This window comes from Balaenoptera physalus (genome assembly GCF_965194825.1).
Source record: "Balaenoptera physalus genome assembly, chromosome: 10".
Classification (NCBI taxonomy): domain Eukaryota; kingdom Metazoa; phylum Chordata; class Mammalia; order Artiodactyla; family Balaenopteridae; genus Balaenoptera; species Balaenoptera physalus.
The window spans coordinates 6007782-6024549 of NC_138889.1; the positions used below are offsets into that span (position 1 = coordinate 6007782).

The 16768-nt window shown below is 38.5% G+C and overlaps 1 protein-coding gene and 1 long non-coding RNA gene across 13 annotated transcripts in view; both read left to right on the forward strand.

Annotated features, from left to right (window-relative positions):
- Positions 1-16768, forward strand: part of ARHGAP32 (Rho GTPase activating protein 32) — a 278046-nt gene that overhangs the window by 218021 nt on the left and 43257 nt on the right. The window contains exon 1 of one of the 12 annotated variants that reach the window (XM_082476184.1): positions 284-2885. The exons of the other annotated variants lie outside the window; for them this stretch is intronic. The gene's annotated coding sequence lies outside the window, so the exon portion shown is untranslated. Of the gene's footprint in view, positions 1-283; positions 2886-16768 lie in introns of those variants that run through there. 12 annotated transcript variants of the gene reach the window in all.
- LOC309667643 lies at positions 2893-5450 on the forward strand. Its single transcript, XR_014267873.1, has 2 exons — positions 2893-2998; positions 5030-5450. It is a non-coding gene; the product is annotated as an uncharacterized lncRNA (long non-coding RNA).

A 16768-nucleotide genomic window follows, 5' to 3' on the forward strand; every position in this document is an offset into this window, starting at 1 on the left:
ACAGGGGTTAGGAAGTACTGGGATGTGGTTCATGTGGGGTTGTCATTTCAAAGGAGGGTAGAGTGGTTGGGGACAGGCTCATTAGAAGGTAGCTTTTGAGCAGAGACGTGAAGGAGATGAGGAGCAGAGATACACACGTACCTGGGGGAAGAGCTTCGGAGAGAGGGAACTGCAAGTGTAAGGGCACTGAGCCGAGTGTGAGTCGGGGCTGTTGAAGGATCAGTGGGAAGGCCAGCTTGACTGGAGCAGTGAGTGAAGACATAGGATGAGGTCTGGAGGTGAAAGGGCATCAGATTCTCCTTGGGGCTCGGGTGCCACTCTGTGGATTGTGGCTTTCATTTAAAATTAGATGGGAAGACGTTGGAAGGTTTTGAGCAGAGCTGTTTGACCTGCCTCACCTTACGTAAAGGATCACCTTGCTTGCTGCGTTCAGGACAGGAGATGACATGGGTGTACGCTGTGGTGATGAGCCCACCAAGAGATGTTGGTGGCTTAGACCAGGAGGGTAGCTGTAGAAGGAGTGAGATGTGATCTAATTCTGGATATGTTTTTGGCCATGAAACTGGCAGAATTTACAGACATACTGTCAAGGGTTTGAATAATTCGGGTAATTTTTATGACAGAATGATCGGAAGGTAGCCTTTGCCTTTCCAGTGAGTTGTCTTGTTGCCCCCGCTGCCCACACGGATACATCTTAGTCCTTCACAGGATAACCTCCATTTGTTAAATACAAGAGAAAAATAACAGGTGACCTCTCCTGTGCCATCAGCAGTCTTTAGAAGACAGAGCATAATGCTTTTCAGTCAGCCATATTTTTTAACTTTTTATTTTGAAATAATTATAGTCTCAGAAGAAGTTGCCAAAATAGTACAGAGAGGTCCCATATACTCAAAACCCAGCTTCTCCCAGTTGTAACACCCTACATAACTATACTGTACATTATCAAAACCAGGAAATCGACACTGTCGCAATGCAGGGAACAAGATTGACAGACCTCCCTCCAGCTTCACCAGCGTTTGCACACACTCATTCTTACCCTGTGTTTTTACGCGGCACAGAGTGCAGCCTTTAGGTCACAGGTGAGGGTCATTTTGTCACTCTCCTGCACTCAGGCAAACTACCGTCGAATTCATTTATTCCTCTCTGTGCTCATGTGTTAAGCTGTACTGAGTATTCCCCCAAGTGGCTTTTCTACAGCATGGATTCCTCTTCCCCTTCCCCCTTCCTTCGCTCTCTCATTCCTCTTTCCCTTGCCCTCCTTGCTGTCTTCAGTGCTGAGGAGGGGGTGGAAGGAGGGGTGGCTTTGCTTTCTTCCACCATGAATAAACTTTAAGAGCCTCATTTCCTATTCAACAAAATCCATAAATTCCCAGCTGTTCCATTGGTAAAAATTAACATGTTTTGTTCCTGCCACACACTGGAATTCTCTGTGGTCTTTCAAATTGTGAAATCACATCAGTTCATTGTTTTTCTTATTGTGGCCTACCATTTATCAACACTTCTTTATTCACAACTATGATCAGAAAGGAAGGAATGAATACATTTGATCAGTAGCAGATTTTGGCACTGTGCGTGATAAATGCTCCCTGGGTATCTTGAATTCAACAGTTCCTACTTGTTTGACCTTGGCAATTGCTTAATCCTCCGCCTTGGCTTCCTCATTTCTAGCATGGGAATAGTATTCGAATCAACTTCATAGGGTTATAATGAAGACTATCTGTAAAGTACTTAGAATCTGTCTGGCACGTGTAACATTATTTTGTTTACTAAAAACAAATATGTGAACATGAATTTACATTGGTATTAGTAAAAAGTCATTTGGAACAGAAAATAACGTTAATCTCTTCCAATTCATTTATTTCTTCCAATAATTCTAATTGGTTTAACACAGTGTAGTACTGTTATTTAGTATAAATATTGAATCTTTTCAATGTTTTTATGAGTAGAGCTACAATTTTAACACTTGGGCAGTGTATAAAGGAGGAGGTCATAATCAGGAAAATTTAATTCTGAATTTTTTTGGTACTGAAGTATAGTTGATTTACACTTTTGCATAATTCTGGATTTTTAATCCTGAAAAAACTTTTCAGGTTTTAAAACTTTTTATTTGCATATTAAAGAATTGTGCATTCCAATCTCAGAATTTTTCACACAGAGGCAGTATAAGTTGATAATTTTTTTTGTCAGTCTAAGTAGAAAGCAATCACAGCTCATTATCAGCAAAGATATTCAGAGTTACGTTTTCCTAGCCTGTTGCTGCCAGTTTAATGATTCAGCGTTTTACAGACAGTACTTCCTGCTTGATCAGTTACTTTTCTTATTTTATTTGGGCGTAAATACCATCATTTTTATAGGATACATTGTCTCCCATGTGGATAGCAAATATAAACAACTGAATAGTAAGTGACTTTTTAAAAAATTAAAGACTGAATATCAATTTCATAGTGGTGTTATTCTGAGCAGAAAATATGCACCTGTGTGAAGCTGGTGGGTGGAGTCATACTGGTGAAGCCTGTTCAGCAAGTGCAGTTGGGCTGGGGCGGTTCTCCTGTGCTGCAAAGCAGGATGTGCAGAGAGAGAGGATTAAGCTCCTCCAAGCAGCACTCTCGCACACACAAGCTGCTCGGCTTGACTAAAGACCAGAAACAGGGCCAAGAGAACTGCTGAAAGGGGCCCCGAAAGCAGAGCTGGAACCTCAAAGTGCCGTGAAGATTTGACTTGGAGTTATCCCGTGGTGGACAAGGTCCGAGCCAGTGTGATTATGATTCATTTAGCACGCTTTTGCATGGAATGCAGAGCCATGGTATCCTGTCGGATCTACTGCTAAGTGCAGTCATCTGGAATAATTGTAATTATTGATCCTAAAACTTGTGCCACAGCAAGAGGTAAGGACATCTCAATCAATTATTCAAGTGTTTGACCCCAGCAATACTCAGAATATTTCACTGAGACTATTTTTATATTACATTTGGGCACATGCTTCTTTGGCTGCTTTTAGGTGAGTGGTTAATTATTTAGTTATCCAAAAAATTGAATAATTGAGCTTTAAGGTTTGTCATGTTTGTAGAGAGATGATCATTTTTTCAAGTAGATCGTACTACGTAGGTATTATCTCTTACTTTCCTAGTTTTAGGAAATACTCATTTTAAAATTTCAAATCAGCTTATTTCTTAATGCTTTCTAGACCTCAGGTTAATGTACAAAAGTTTGCATGTTTAAAAGAACATACCTTTGTTTCATAAGCAACAAGTATATATCATATTTAAAAATTTTTCCTTGCTGGGTAAATAGCATCTCAATTATTCACTAATAGAAAATAGGCAGCACTGCTTTACCATAAAGAATTTGGTAGACTGTATAAAGAGACTGTTCAAATTAGCACAAGGAAGTAACCCTTCTGCCCTTTTATCTTCAAGTATTGGGGTTTTTTTTTCCCTCATTGACATCAGTAAGGATAACTGTCTCTATCCATGATATATTTGTATTAACTCTTTTTTCCTCTTGCAGAGATTTTCTTACCATTAGGGTAGTATTCCATATTTATATGGTGTTTCTTCAGATCTTGGTTATAAATGCTTTTCATTAAGATAACATGGAGACCACAATTTTCTCTGAATCACAGATTAGTCCTGTTAAGAAGCTGAACATTTTTCTTTTCTACTACTCTTTAAATAATATTGATATTTTAATTTTCAAAACCACAAATGGGGGAACCTCAGAATTTAGAGCTCTTTTTCACTGTCAACTTTTAAAGAGGCACCAGTTGCTCATATGATAATGGTTTGAGACTATAACTTCTCTTTTTTAACATATTATGTAGTACTATATGATATTCAGCAGGAGAGAGCAGAAATCTAAAGTTTCTTAGGTTAAGTTTACACATAAGACAATTAGAGGGGGAAGAACTAGGAAGTGACTCTGTGTTTGTGTGCACCCTTCCTTAGTGATCTCAGCCCTGAATTTAGGAGGTACAACCAGATGTGATCAAACCTGGTTTGGAAAGCTGTCTCAGGTTCTGATTAGCCCTGTACCGTGGAAGATTATGAAAAGTGTTCAGAGAAATTATAGTGGTGAAGTAACTCCTGTTTATTGACACTTGCTGAGTTAAGTGGTTGGCATATGTAATTTCATGTAAGCATTGTAGTAACCCCGAGCGATAGTACTGTTATAGTCATTCTCATTGTGTATTTGAGGGAATTGAGACTTAAATTTGCTCAAGACCTTGCAAATTGGGAAGTGATGAGAGAATGGATTCAAGCCCTTACGTCTGTCTGACTGCAAGGCCCATGTTCTTATTTCTCACGCCAAAGGTCAGGTCTTTTGTAGGGCAGGCTTCTAAGACTTCTGCCTTTGAATAAAGAGTTCTTGTTATCAGTTCTGTCTTCTTCAAATATGGAGCTTTGCCCCTCCAGCTCCTGCAAAAGGAAATGTTGGGGTGGGGCGTGGGGGGGAACAACCCACAAAAACAAACAAAACCCACCCTGATCATATCAGTGGTACACACAAAGCTTCATAGCTTAATAAAGTGCAGACGGTTATTTGACATCAAACTGAATACGATTACATTTTAATCTAATAAAAAATAATTTCAAGAAAAGTATTTTCACACTGTTAAGATTAAGGTTCTACATGTTCAGACTTACAGAACTTTACGATGTTACTGAATTCCTAAGAATATGTAGTTACTATAATTTAATTTTTATAAGAGATATATAAATAAGTGTTCTCTTAAAATAGTACTAGTTTTTAAGCTTCATATCAAATAGTACTAGTTCATCCTGGAAAAATAAGAGCTCAGATCACTTAAAAATTCTTAGCAGAGATGCTTCTATAGTCTTTTTATTAATAACCCACTCTAGTATTAGAATCCTTTAGTGTCAGGAATTTATAGCCACCTCATGTTTCCTCCTACTCTCCTCTGCTAAAATGCAAATCTTTTTGTTCTGTATTTAGAAATGAAATTAGTCAGAGTCTTTTATATAACTAAAGGGGTAAAGTTAAAAAAATTTCTTACTTTGTTTTTGTACAGAGTTGAGGAACTAAACCAATCACATTTATTGTTTTAATTTGTAATTTAAAATTTTAAAATAAAAAATCAGTATCAGGGGCTTCCCTGGTGGCGTAGTGGTTGAGACTCCATCTGCCGACGCAGGGGACAGGGGTTCGAGCTCCGGTCCGGGAAGATCCCACATGCCGCGGAGCAACTAAGCCCGTGTGCCACAACTACTGAGCCTGCGCTCTAGAGCCCGCGAGCCACAACTGCTGAACCCACGTGCCACAACTACTGAAGCCCGCACGCCTAGAACCTGTGCTCCACCACAAGAGAAGCCACCACAATGAGAAGCCCGCGCACCACAACAAAGAGTAGCCCCTGCTCTCTGCAACTAGAGAAAAGCCCGTGTGCAGCAACGAAGACCCAATGCAGCCAAAAATAAATAAATAAATTTATTTTTTTAAAAAATCAATATCAGTTTTAGCAGGAAACATGTAAAATTTACTTATATTACCCTAAAATCACATAAGCTAAATTTGAGCATTCTTATTACTATTATTTTTAACATCTTTATTGGAGTATAATTGCTTTACAATGGTGTGTTAGTTTCTGCTTTACAACAAAGTGAATCAGCTACACGTATACATATATCCCCATATCTCCTCCCTCTTGCCTCTCCCTTCCACCCTCCCTATCCCACCCCTCTAGGTGGTCACAAAGCCTTTATGTGCGTTACTGAAATTCATAGCTCCTAGAAAAGTAAATATATCATGTAAATAATGTCTTATTGTAACCTGATGCCCATTTTCCCAAGGGAACTATGATTTTTAAAGCTTTAACATAGCACGCCCTTTGTGGTTTATCACTGTTTATGTCCTGCTCTAGCAAGAGCAGCAGCATGAGGTTGCTTTGGTTTCATTCTTAACCCTGAAAAAGAGACATATTTTTATTCAAATACTCAAATATTTTAGTTAACCACAGGCATGCTATTCCACGTAAGAGTTGTGTTGGATATTCTGAAGAAGCAATTTGTTGCCAGTTCTCTGCTTCTCTTTTTCCAGATGAATTGTTCTCATCTCCTCTGTGTCTGAAAAGCTCTTCTCTAAAATTTACTACAGATTTATTTTCTAGATCTATTAGTGTCATCCATTTGCATTCCACTCAGTTAATGCCTTTTGAAATGCCTCCTCTTCTCTCTTATGAGTAAATGGAAGCCTATTTCACTTATGTAACTGTTAGTAGCTTTACAAATTTTCAAACAAGAGCCATTACTGTCAGTGCTATTTTAAATTCAGTATTGCATGAACATGACATTTCTCAAATACCTGGTTTCCTCCCTTTGAGGCTGGAATGTACAGATATCAGAACTGTTACAGCCGTCCACATTCCAGAGCCTCATCCCTGGGCTGGCCCCAGATATTGCCCTGGCAGCTGTTACACACATCAGTTAGAGAGCTGTGCTTTTTCTCTTACTTCTGGAATTGTTTATGATATATTGAACAAAAATGATTCTCTACTTTCTTATTCCATAATAACTTCAACAGTATGTTACGATTTAATATTCAAGCTTATCTACATATTTTCTTTGACATCTACTTTGGGATGGGTGGGGGGCGTCAGTGAAACTCAAGGCTGAAACTGCTTTATTCCTGCTTTAAAAATTAGAAGAAAACTCAGTAGTTCCTATGAGACATTGAGGAGTTTGCATTTTTGAGTATCAACCTGGTAGAATATAAGTTTTCAGAAATTCCAGAACATATAGATACTATTTACCTTTTTTCCTCTTACTACAGTGAATTCCTGGAACATAGTTCAAAAATTAATCTTTATAAAGTATATGGCACTTTCTAGTAAAAACAATATTATAAATGGCCATTGTAGTGTTCACCAGGGACTTGCTAGCAAATAAATCAAAGAAACAATAGTGTATCATATATTATGATATTACTGGAATTTCTATATTTTCCTTCAATTTTCATTGGAGATCTGGTTTAGGATTCAGTTTATCTTTTTCTTCATCTTGCCTTTTTTAGGACTGGGAACAGGCCAGTGAGTGGAGGCAGGGAGAGGGCAGATCTAGCAAGATAGACCAGAAGATTTACAGAGAGAAAAATAGAGTCAGTGACAGAGTTTCTTAGATGTGTCCTTATTCCATCAAATAAAAACCTACTCTGAGTTTGGTTTGCAAGAAACTCTTTAACTCTGATTTGGATGGTGTTTTTTGTAAGACTAAAAAAACATATCATCAGAATCATTCATGTGTATTTTCAGTCATTGGCTTAAAGAACTTCCTTTACATCATTATTCATCCTTTTGCTTTATTTATGTTAAAGCTCTTCTATAGTATGAAAAAGGAAAAGTTACAAAAGGTTTTATATTTCAGTTACTGGAAGAAGTGTTTTTAGTTCAGTTTGTTTAATATTTGAGTAACATATAATTTTGCTCATACAGAAATTTTTCTTTAAAAGTTTGTCAAATTACTACTCTAGTGAATCAGTTTAATTTCTAAGTCCGTTTATTTTCAAATAAAAGCTTTGTTTAGTTTAAAGCTAATTTAACTGATATACTCAAAGCTATAAACTAAGTAAATATTATATCATATTTTTCCCAGCATGAGTGCTGACTAAACTGGTTCAAAAGCTATGTTTCTGAGTTGCTGACAGATCCTTTCAGGACATGCTAAAAATAAGTTAATTTTGGCATCTCTTCCCAATATCCCTTTTAATAAATTTGAAAATGCTAAGTAACACAGTTCACTTCAGCTATTTAAGAATGTAAATATAAATCTATATCATATTTCTTTGCTGCTATTTAAGGCATCAGCAACCTATTACAGTTTTCCCGTTTTTAGAATTCTTTGTCTATACTTGTACCCTATAGAATTCTTTTATGTTTGTGTTCTTTTATTGAATGACACTTCTAATATGTTTGCAGGATCCCTGTGTTTTTTACAGTTTCTAAGGCTTGCCTTGGCTTAAGGCTTGCCTTGGCTTAAGGCTTTAGTTTTTTAAGTTGCCACTTGCCTTCTCCAGTCTTTCATACTCATTTACATCCCTGCAATGGATACAGGGCAAGTAGGAGTAAAGGAGATTTACCACATGAGTATAAAAGCAAGACTTTAAAAGTGCATCTAGTTTGTCACGTTCAAAACTTAAAAATTAAACAAAACAAACTAAATGATTATCTTAGTAGATACAGAGAAATCATTTGATAAAGGTCAATACTTGTTCATTTTATGTATCTTGGCAATTAAGAATAGGGAGTTTTTAAAATCTATTTAAGGTTTCTACCCAAAAACCCAAGAAAATTTTATTCTTAATGGTGAGGCATAAGAAACAATCTATTTGAAGTCAAGAACAAGATCAGCATTTATTCAAGGTTCAGTGAAATTAGACAAAAAGACATGGAAGGGATAAATATGTACTATTTGTAGATGATTGTCTACAAACCCAGAAGAATCTACTGTCAAATTATTAGAAGTAATAACAGTTGAGCAAGGTTGCTGAACGAAAGATAAATAATACAGTGACAACAGAGTACCTAATATTTATTAAGGTTTTTTTTTTCTATCCAGCAGAAAAAAAATGCTTTATATTTAATTCTCACAACAATCCTATTAGGTAATTACTATTTTTAACTTTTTCATAGATGAGGAAAATGAGGTCTGAGAATTAGGTACCTTGTCCACAGTCGTACAGCTAGAAGTCACAGAGGCCTGATTGGAACCTCAGTAGTCTGTCACACCATGCTAATTGTGTTTCTATATACCAGTAATAAATTATTAGAAACTCTCATTTAGAAAATAGTACCATTTACAATAGCAATGAAAATCATAAAGTTCCTAAGAATAGCTATAACAAAAGTAAGTAAGACCTTTATGGAGAAAGATTAGAAAAACTTAACTGAAGGACATAAAAGAATCTTAAATAAATGGAGAGATATACTGTGTTCATGGTCAGGAAGGCTCAATATTGAAAAGAAGTCAGTTTTCCTCTAAAATAATCTGTAATTCAGTGCAGCTTCAATCGAATTCCCCAAAGTTTTTTTTTTTTTTAATTTATTATTTATTTATTTATTTATGGCTGTGTTGGGTCTTCGTTTCTGTGTGAGGGCTTTCTCTAGTTGTGGCAAGCGGGGGCCACTCTTCATCGCGATGCGCGGGCCTCTCACTATTGCGGCCTCTCTTGCTGCGGAGCACAGGCTCCAGATGCGCAGGCTCAGTAGTTGTGGCTCACGGGCCCAGTTGCTCCGCGGCATGTGGGATCTTCCCAGACCAGGGCTCGAACCCGTGTCCCCTGCATTGGCAGGCAGATTTTCAACCACTGCACCACCAGGGAAGCCCTCCCCAAAGTTTTTTTTCCTCCTATAATTAGAGAAGCAGATGCTAAAATTTATATGAAAGAGTAAAGGGCTAAAAATGTAAAGGCAGTTTTGAAGAATAAGAAAAAGTGGAGGGACTCATTTTTCCAGGTATTAAGACCTATAAAATGCTAGAAATGAAGAAAGTGAGGAATTGATGAAGAGAGACTGGTAGGATTGAGAGAACACAGAAACAGACCCTCACCTACTGTACACACTTTTCATATAAGAATTAACCTTACAAAGCAATGGAGAAGGAATTATCCAGTAAAAGGTGATGAAATAATTGGTTGTGCATAAAGAAAAAAAGCAGTGCAATTATATCTCTGCCTCATCCTAAACATACAAAAAAGTTCAAAGTCAATTAAAAACCTTAAAGTGAAAAAGGTTTAGGAAATAAAAGGTTTAAAAGAAATAAGACGGTATGTTTATGACCTTGGGTAGGGAAAGATATCTTAAAGCATGGAAACCATACACAAAGACGTGATTAGAAATTTAGACAAGATAAGCCAAAGACTGGGAGAACATGTTTGTAACATGAGTAACTGACAGGGGACTCGTTTCCAGATTATATAAAGAATTCTTGCCCATCAGTAAGAAAAAGACAACCAAATAGTAAAATGGGCCAAGGATGTGGATAGTTATTTCACTGAAGAGGAAGACTGAATGACCAATGAACATGAAACAATGCCTAATCTCATTAGCAAGCACAGAAGTGCACTTTAAAGTGGAATAAAATTTCATACTGATCAGATTGATAGAAATGAAAAAGTCTGACAGAACTGAATAGGACAAAGAAATGAAGAGTGGAATCCTGAAGTACACCCTATGGGAATGTTATGTTGGTAAATCATTTTAGAGAATATTCTAGCAAAGTTGAAATATGGTTGAAAAGTACATACTCTACAGCCCAGATGTCCTACTCTTCAGCATGAGTGCCAGAGAAATTCTCAGCTGTGTCAGGAGACACCAGATTGCTCAATGCAGTATTGATTGTAATAATAAAAACTTCAAAACTCTCTGAATGACAGTCAACAGAATGGGAGTGCAGCTGTAGTATATACTTACAGGGGAATACTATAATGCAATTAAAATGAATATACTGGGCTTCCCTGGTGGCGCAGTGGTTGAGAGTCTGCCTGCCAATGCAGGGGACACGGGTTCGAGCCCTGGTCTGGGAAGATCCCACATGCCGCAGAGCAACTAGGCCCGTGAGCCACAACTACTGAGCCTGCGCGTCTGGAGCCTATGCTCCGCAACAAGAGAGGCCGCGATAGTGAGAGGCCCGCGCACTGCGATGAAGAGTGGCCCCCGCTTGCCGCAACTGGAGAAAGCCCTCGCGCAGAAACGAAGACCCAACACAGCCAAAAATAAAGATAAATTAATTAATAAAAAATAAAAATAAACAAATAAAATGAATATACTGAGCCACAGTTATATATTCTCAAAACAGATAACTTTGAGGAAGGTTTGATATAGTATGATTCCATTTCTACAAATTTTAGAAACATGCAAAATGATAATATATATTGCTTATGGCTATGTACATGTACAGCTAAAGTATAAAAACATGCATGGAAATGACATAAATCGCAGCAATATCTTTTTGGAGATCCATCACCTAAAGTAATGGAAATAAAAACAAAAATAAACAAATGGGACCTGATTAAACTGAAAAGCTTTTGCACAGCAAAGGAAACCATAAGCAAAATGAAAAGACAACCTACAGAATGGGAGAAAATATTTGTTGTTTTTGTTTATATGTATCTGGTAGGTTGGTTACATTTCCCTGCCTTGGAGAAGGGGCCTTTTGTAAGAGGTGTCCTTGGCGTCCCAGCAGCGAACTCCCCTCTCATCACCAGAGCTTTGTGCTGGGCTTGAGTCACAAGCGGCTGACTGTGGAGCCCCGTGGGGGCTTGGGGCTAGTGCTGGCTCACTGGGGCAGAGTCAGGGTTCAGGAGAGCCCGGGGCTGTTGCCTGCCCACTGGTGGGTGAAGCCAGGTCTCTGGACTAGTGCTGGCCTCCTGTAGGGCAGGGCTGGGTCCTGGGTTCTGGCTGCAGAGCCCAGGGGTCCTAGAGCTGGTATCAGATGGCTGGTGAGTAGGGCTGCTTCCTGGCACCCTTGGCTGTGGAGTCTGGGATGTCCCAGAGCTTGTGTTGGCCGGCTGGAGGATGGGGCCAGGGCCCAGAGGATGCTGGGCCTGCTGCCTGCCTTCTGGTGGTGGGAGCTGGGTCCCGGGGTCTCTTTCTGGAGGTCCCTGGGGGTCCCAGGTTTATTGTCTGTGCACTGTTGTGTGAGACCGGGTCCTGGGTCCTCCGGTGGGCCTGGCTGTGTTTAGGGGTGGCTGTGGGCTTTGGGAGTCTTAAGCAGCCTGTCTGTTGGTGGGTGAGGCTGTTTCTACACCCAGTTAGTTGCTTGGCCTGATGCGCCCCGGCACTGGCGCCTATAGGCTGATGGGTTGGGGGCTGGGCTGGGTCCTGAGGCTGATAAGCTAGAGAGAGGATTCCAGAATGGTGCTTGCCAGGACCAGTGTCCACATAGTAGACCGGACTCCTCAGAAATGGCTACCACCTGTGTCTGTGTCCCCAGGGGAGCTGCAGTTGCTGCCTGCCTCAGAGAGACTCTCCAAGATCAGCAGGCAGGTCAGACCCAGGCTCCTTTCAAATCACTGCTTCTGCCCTGGGTCCCGGAGTGTGTGAGATTCTGTGTGCCCTTTAAGAGTGGAGTCTCTATTTCCCCCAGCCCTCCGGGACTCCCAAAAGTAAGCCCTGGTGACTTTCAAAGCCAAATGCTCTGGGGGCTTGTTTTCCTGGTGCAGGACTCCTGAGCTGGGGAGCCCAGCATGGGGCTTGGACCCCTCACTTCTTTGGTAGAAGCTCCACAGTTAATACTCATCTCCCGCTTGTGGTTCATCCACCCCGAAGGTTTGACTGTATTGCAACTCCACCCCTCCTACCTGTCTCGTTGTGGTTCTTTTTTTATATCTTTAGTTGTAGAAGATCTTTTCTGGTAGGTTCTGGTCTTTTTCATCGATGATTGTTCTGCAAATAGTTGTAATTCTGGGGAGCCCATGAGAGGAGGCGAGCTCAGAGTCTTTCTACACCATCTTGGCTGATCTTGAAGAGCAGAATATTTTTTAGAAAACTAGTCTGTGTATATAATAACAAAGTAAGGGAAAAATCAATTTGACATTGCTTAGAGAAAAGTCTTTTCTCCATATCTATTGGTATGAATATATATGTTGTTGTACGTTAAATGAAAGCAAGTTTATGGAATTTTGTATTAAAATTTGAATCTTTTCATGTTTATTTAACATAAAATATTTCAAAGTATGCAACAGAGACAGAATTTGAGAGGTTATAAAGACCCTTAAATATCCCAGAGTCCAGTTGCCTGTATTTCTATTCCAGTCTCTTAAATTTCCATCAAATGGTCATCTAATCTATGCTTGTAAAAATTTGAGCAAAAGACAGGACATTGTGTACAATTGTGAAAATCCATTGGACATGTAAACCTTACACTCGTACTTTATTATACCTTAGGTTAACCAAGATAATCTCCTCAGGTATTATGCATCCCACCTCTACCCTCTCACTTTGTCTGCTTGGCCATATGAATTCATTACAGATCTTAGAACTTGATGCATATAATCAAATAAACCTAATGCCAAGGCCCTTATCTGACACAAATCATCTTCCTTTAATTTAATTTACTGAGAAATTACTCCAAGCCCAGACTTCTCTCACATCAGTCTAGAAGATTTCTAAGACCCTATTTAGAGAACTCTGATTTAAGTGAAGTATTATGAAAAAGGAGAATTCTTAGGATTTGCTGGAGAAATACTATACTTGTGTAGTTAGAAACTCCCGGTGCCCTCCCTCTCCATGTCAAGGTTCACCGTGCCCCTATAAACTGGTTGTTGGTATCATAAAGATTTACCTTGGAGATACTAAGTTGTGTGTCGTACTGCTAAAGCTTTTAACTACTGGAAGAACTGGTCTGGTTGGATTTGTGTCAAGTTTGAAAGACGATTGCAAGCATGAAATCTTGTTTAAATGATATGGAAGAAAGTAGCCTTGTGGCACATGTTGCATTTTAACCCTAGAGTAGGGAATTTGAATACACAGTGGTATGATTTGCTTTTGTCTAAGTACTGTTTTGTGTTTTATTTTTTATGCATTTTATCTGTGGAAATGTCTGTTATCATTTTCATTTCTCTGATCCACCATATTTGGTGGACCTTAACCCTAACACACTTCCCACTGCATTCCAAGGTTCCTTTGCTGAAGTGGGTTTATAAGCACTTACCTGTCTAAAGCCAGTCCCCCACTCTCCCTTCCTCAGGAGAAGTCTCCTGATTTCATTGACAGTATTCCGTACTCTGTTCCTCGAAAGGTAGTTCTACTAAGAAGTTTACTAGTTTGTTATAAGAAAATGCGTGGGGGCAGTGTAGTGTCCAAAAGAAACTTCTTTTAGCCATTTTATTGTCTAAGAAATGGGAAGAAAATATAAAGTGAAGAAAAAATTAATATGAAGAGACATTTATATTTGGAAGTGTTGTTAGATCTTCAAATTTGTAACTAAATTGAGTATTTTTATTAGTTTAAATTTCCAGTGCAATGAAATTTGTCTATCTCGATAAGTAATTGATTATTTAATTATGGATGCCAGAGTTTTTCACCATAACTATCTCTAAATTGGAATGCCAATTGTAATAACAATAACAGCAACACTAAAACTGTGTAGAACATAGTTCAATCTTTCTTTGAAGACTTAGAAATTATTTAAGATTGTATGTCTAGTCACCATTATGAATATTAGTTATTTTGGTATCTCACATTGGCATATAGGTTGGCAGGAAGAGACCACACCCACCCCTCTTTCCCATTACAAGTTTAGGTTTAAAGTTCCCAATTTATTTAGTAGCGTTTTTGGAAAGGTGACAGAAGCAGCGTGGCCACGCCGAGTAGAAGCCAGGTTACGCGCGTATCAGCACAATTTCCCAGAACCCACAAGTGCCAGATGGGGGCACAGAGTTGCTAATGACACTCTCCACTGGTCTTAATTTTGTGTCATACTGCAAGCTCCTACTTGAGTCTTAGGTCATTATTTAGGAAAAATAAATATGAATGGTCTTTACCCTACAGGAAAAGATAGCCAACTTTCCTTCTTCTTGAGCCCAACTTAGGACACCAAAGACAGTCAAAGCTACCAGGTGTCCTGGAAAGTCCTGTCCTACCCAGGTTGCCCTCTGACTAATGTAATTTTATTGTGTATGAGAGTTTGGTCGGAGGAGCATGAATACAAATCTGTCTCTGTACAGGTATCGCTGAATTGTGAGCGTATTTCCTGGTTAATATATAATTAATTTCAGTCAGTAATGCGAGATACGATACTGCTAACTGATGTGAAAGAAATAAACCTATTGCTCTGTACTTGCAGGGAGCCCAGTTCAATATGGCAAACTATCACGGAAGGTTTTTTTTAACGTTCTAGCTCCATTTATGCTGAAAATCGTCACTCCCTTCCTTCCTTTCTTCTGGGGAGTATTTTAAGAAGTCATGGTCGTTCTTCATGATATTCAAATCTTTATGACGTCCCAAAGCTGGCCAGTGGGCGTCCATTCAACTCGGTTCCTTCGACATGGCTCCTGATGGGTGTGGGTGCTTCCCCGCTTTCTGTCTCAAAAAAATACCCCAGTCTCACCTTGTGCTTGCTTGCTATCAACTTGCAAACAGGCATTTCTCCAAGGAGTCCTGGTTTATTTTGTTAGGGAATGATATTTAGAAATCCAGGTCTGAGACCAAAGGCATTCATGCAACTGGAATGTCATTGTTTCTAAGCCTTTTCAGTAGCTAGAGCTTAGGGAAAATGTGTGTATATTTTAATTTTGAGTTCATGTTCCAACTCATAGCTAACATTAGGGTTATTTTTTCTTAAATTCCTTTATTTTATTATTGTATCTCCTTTCTCTCATACAGTTGAAAGAAGTTAAATATTACTTGGTAGTTGTTTCGTCCCTAGAATATACCCCGGTAATCATGTGCAGTTAGTTTATTGTTTACAAGGCATTTAAAATATTTTCTCTCTGTTGGCAATGTTACCAATTTGATATATTATTAGATACATTTCTTAGGTTATTTTCAATCTTAGGATTTTCTTTTTTAACATCCTAAATTTATATTTGAACGTGTAGAAAGAACATTAACATAATTCAGAAGTCAAACTACATAAAAAGGTATATTCAGAACAGTCTCATTTTTTATCCCCACCCTTTCCCCACCCATTTTTTTTACCCATTATTATTAATTTCTGGTTTATCCTTCCAGTGTTTCTCTTTGCAAAAATAAGCTCTTATGTACACACATACATGTGTTTATTACGTGTTATGAATTTATGTGTGTGTGATGTATTTATTCCATATCCTTTCTTATGCTAAATATACTGTTCTCTATCTTCCTTTTTGACTTAATATATTCTGGGGATTGCTTCATATCAATAGTTAGAGATCCTCCTTTAAAAAAAAAACGCCAAACAGCAGTCCTCTGTGCAGATGTCTCCATTAATATTCAATCAGTTTCCTGTTAATGCACATTTAGGTTTCTAATACACATATTGGGTTATTTTTAAAGTAACCTTTCTAAAGTGTTTAAACTCTTCAGTGTGTTTTCATTGCATAAAATCCAGACTCTGTATTATGGCCTCTAGTGCTGGCCTTTATCTACCTCTTCAGCCTCATTTCATACAGTCTTCCTTGTTCACTATACTTGCATCTTCCAGTTCATATATGACTTCCTCAGACCTTCCCTGACCACCTTATCAAGGTATTGGGTTGGCCAAAAGGTTTGTTCGGTTTTTTCCGTAAGATGGCTTTAGTAGCGCTTAGTTGTCTTTAACTTCATTCGAAACAATTTTGTTAGATTGTATTGTGGCAGCTGTCATATCAGCGTGCATTTTAAAAAAACTTATCAAAATTGGTGAATTTTTGTGTAGCCACTTTAATATTGAAGATGGAAGAAAAAAAGCAACACTTTAGGCATATTATGCTTTATTATTTCAAGAAAGGTAAAAACGCAACCGAAACGCAAAAAGAGATTTGTGCAGTGTATGGAGAGGGTGCTGTGACTGATCGAACATGTCAAAAGTGGTTTGCGAAGTTTTGTGCTGGAGTTTTCTCTCTGGACAATGCTCCACAGTCGGGTAGACCAGTTGAAGTTGACAGCGATCAAATCGAGACATTAAATCAAATCGAGACATTAATTGAGAACAATCAATGTTATACCACTCGGGAGGTAGCTGACATACTCAAAATATCCAAATCAAGTGCTGAAAATCATTTGCATCAGCTTCGTTATGTTAATTGCTTTGATGTTTGGGTTCCACATAAGTTAAGCGAATAAAACCTTGACCGTATT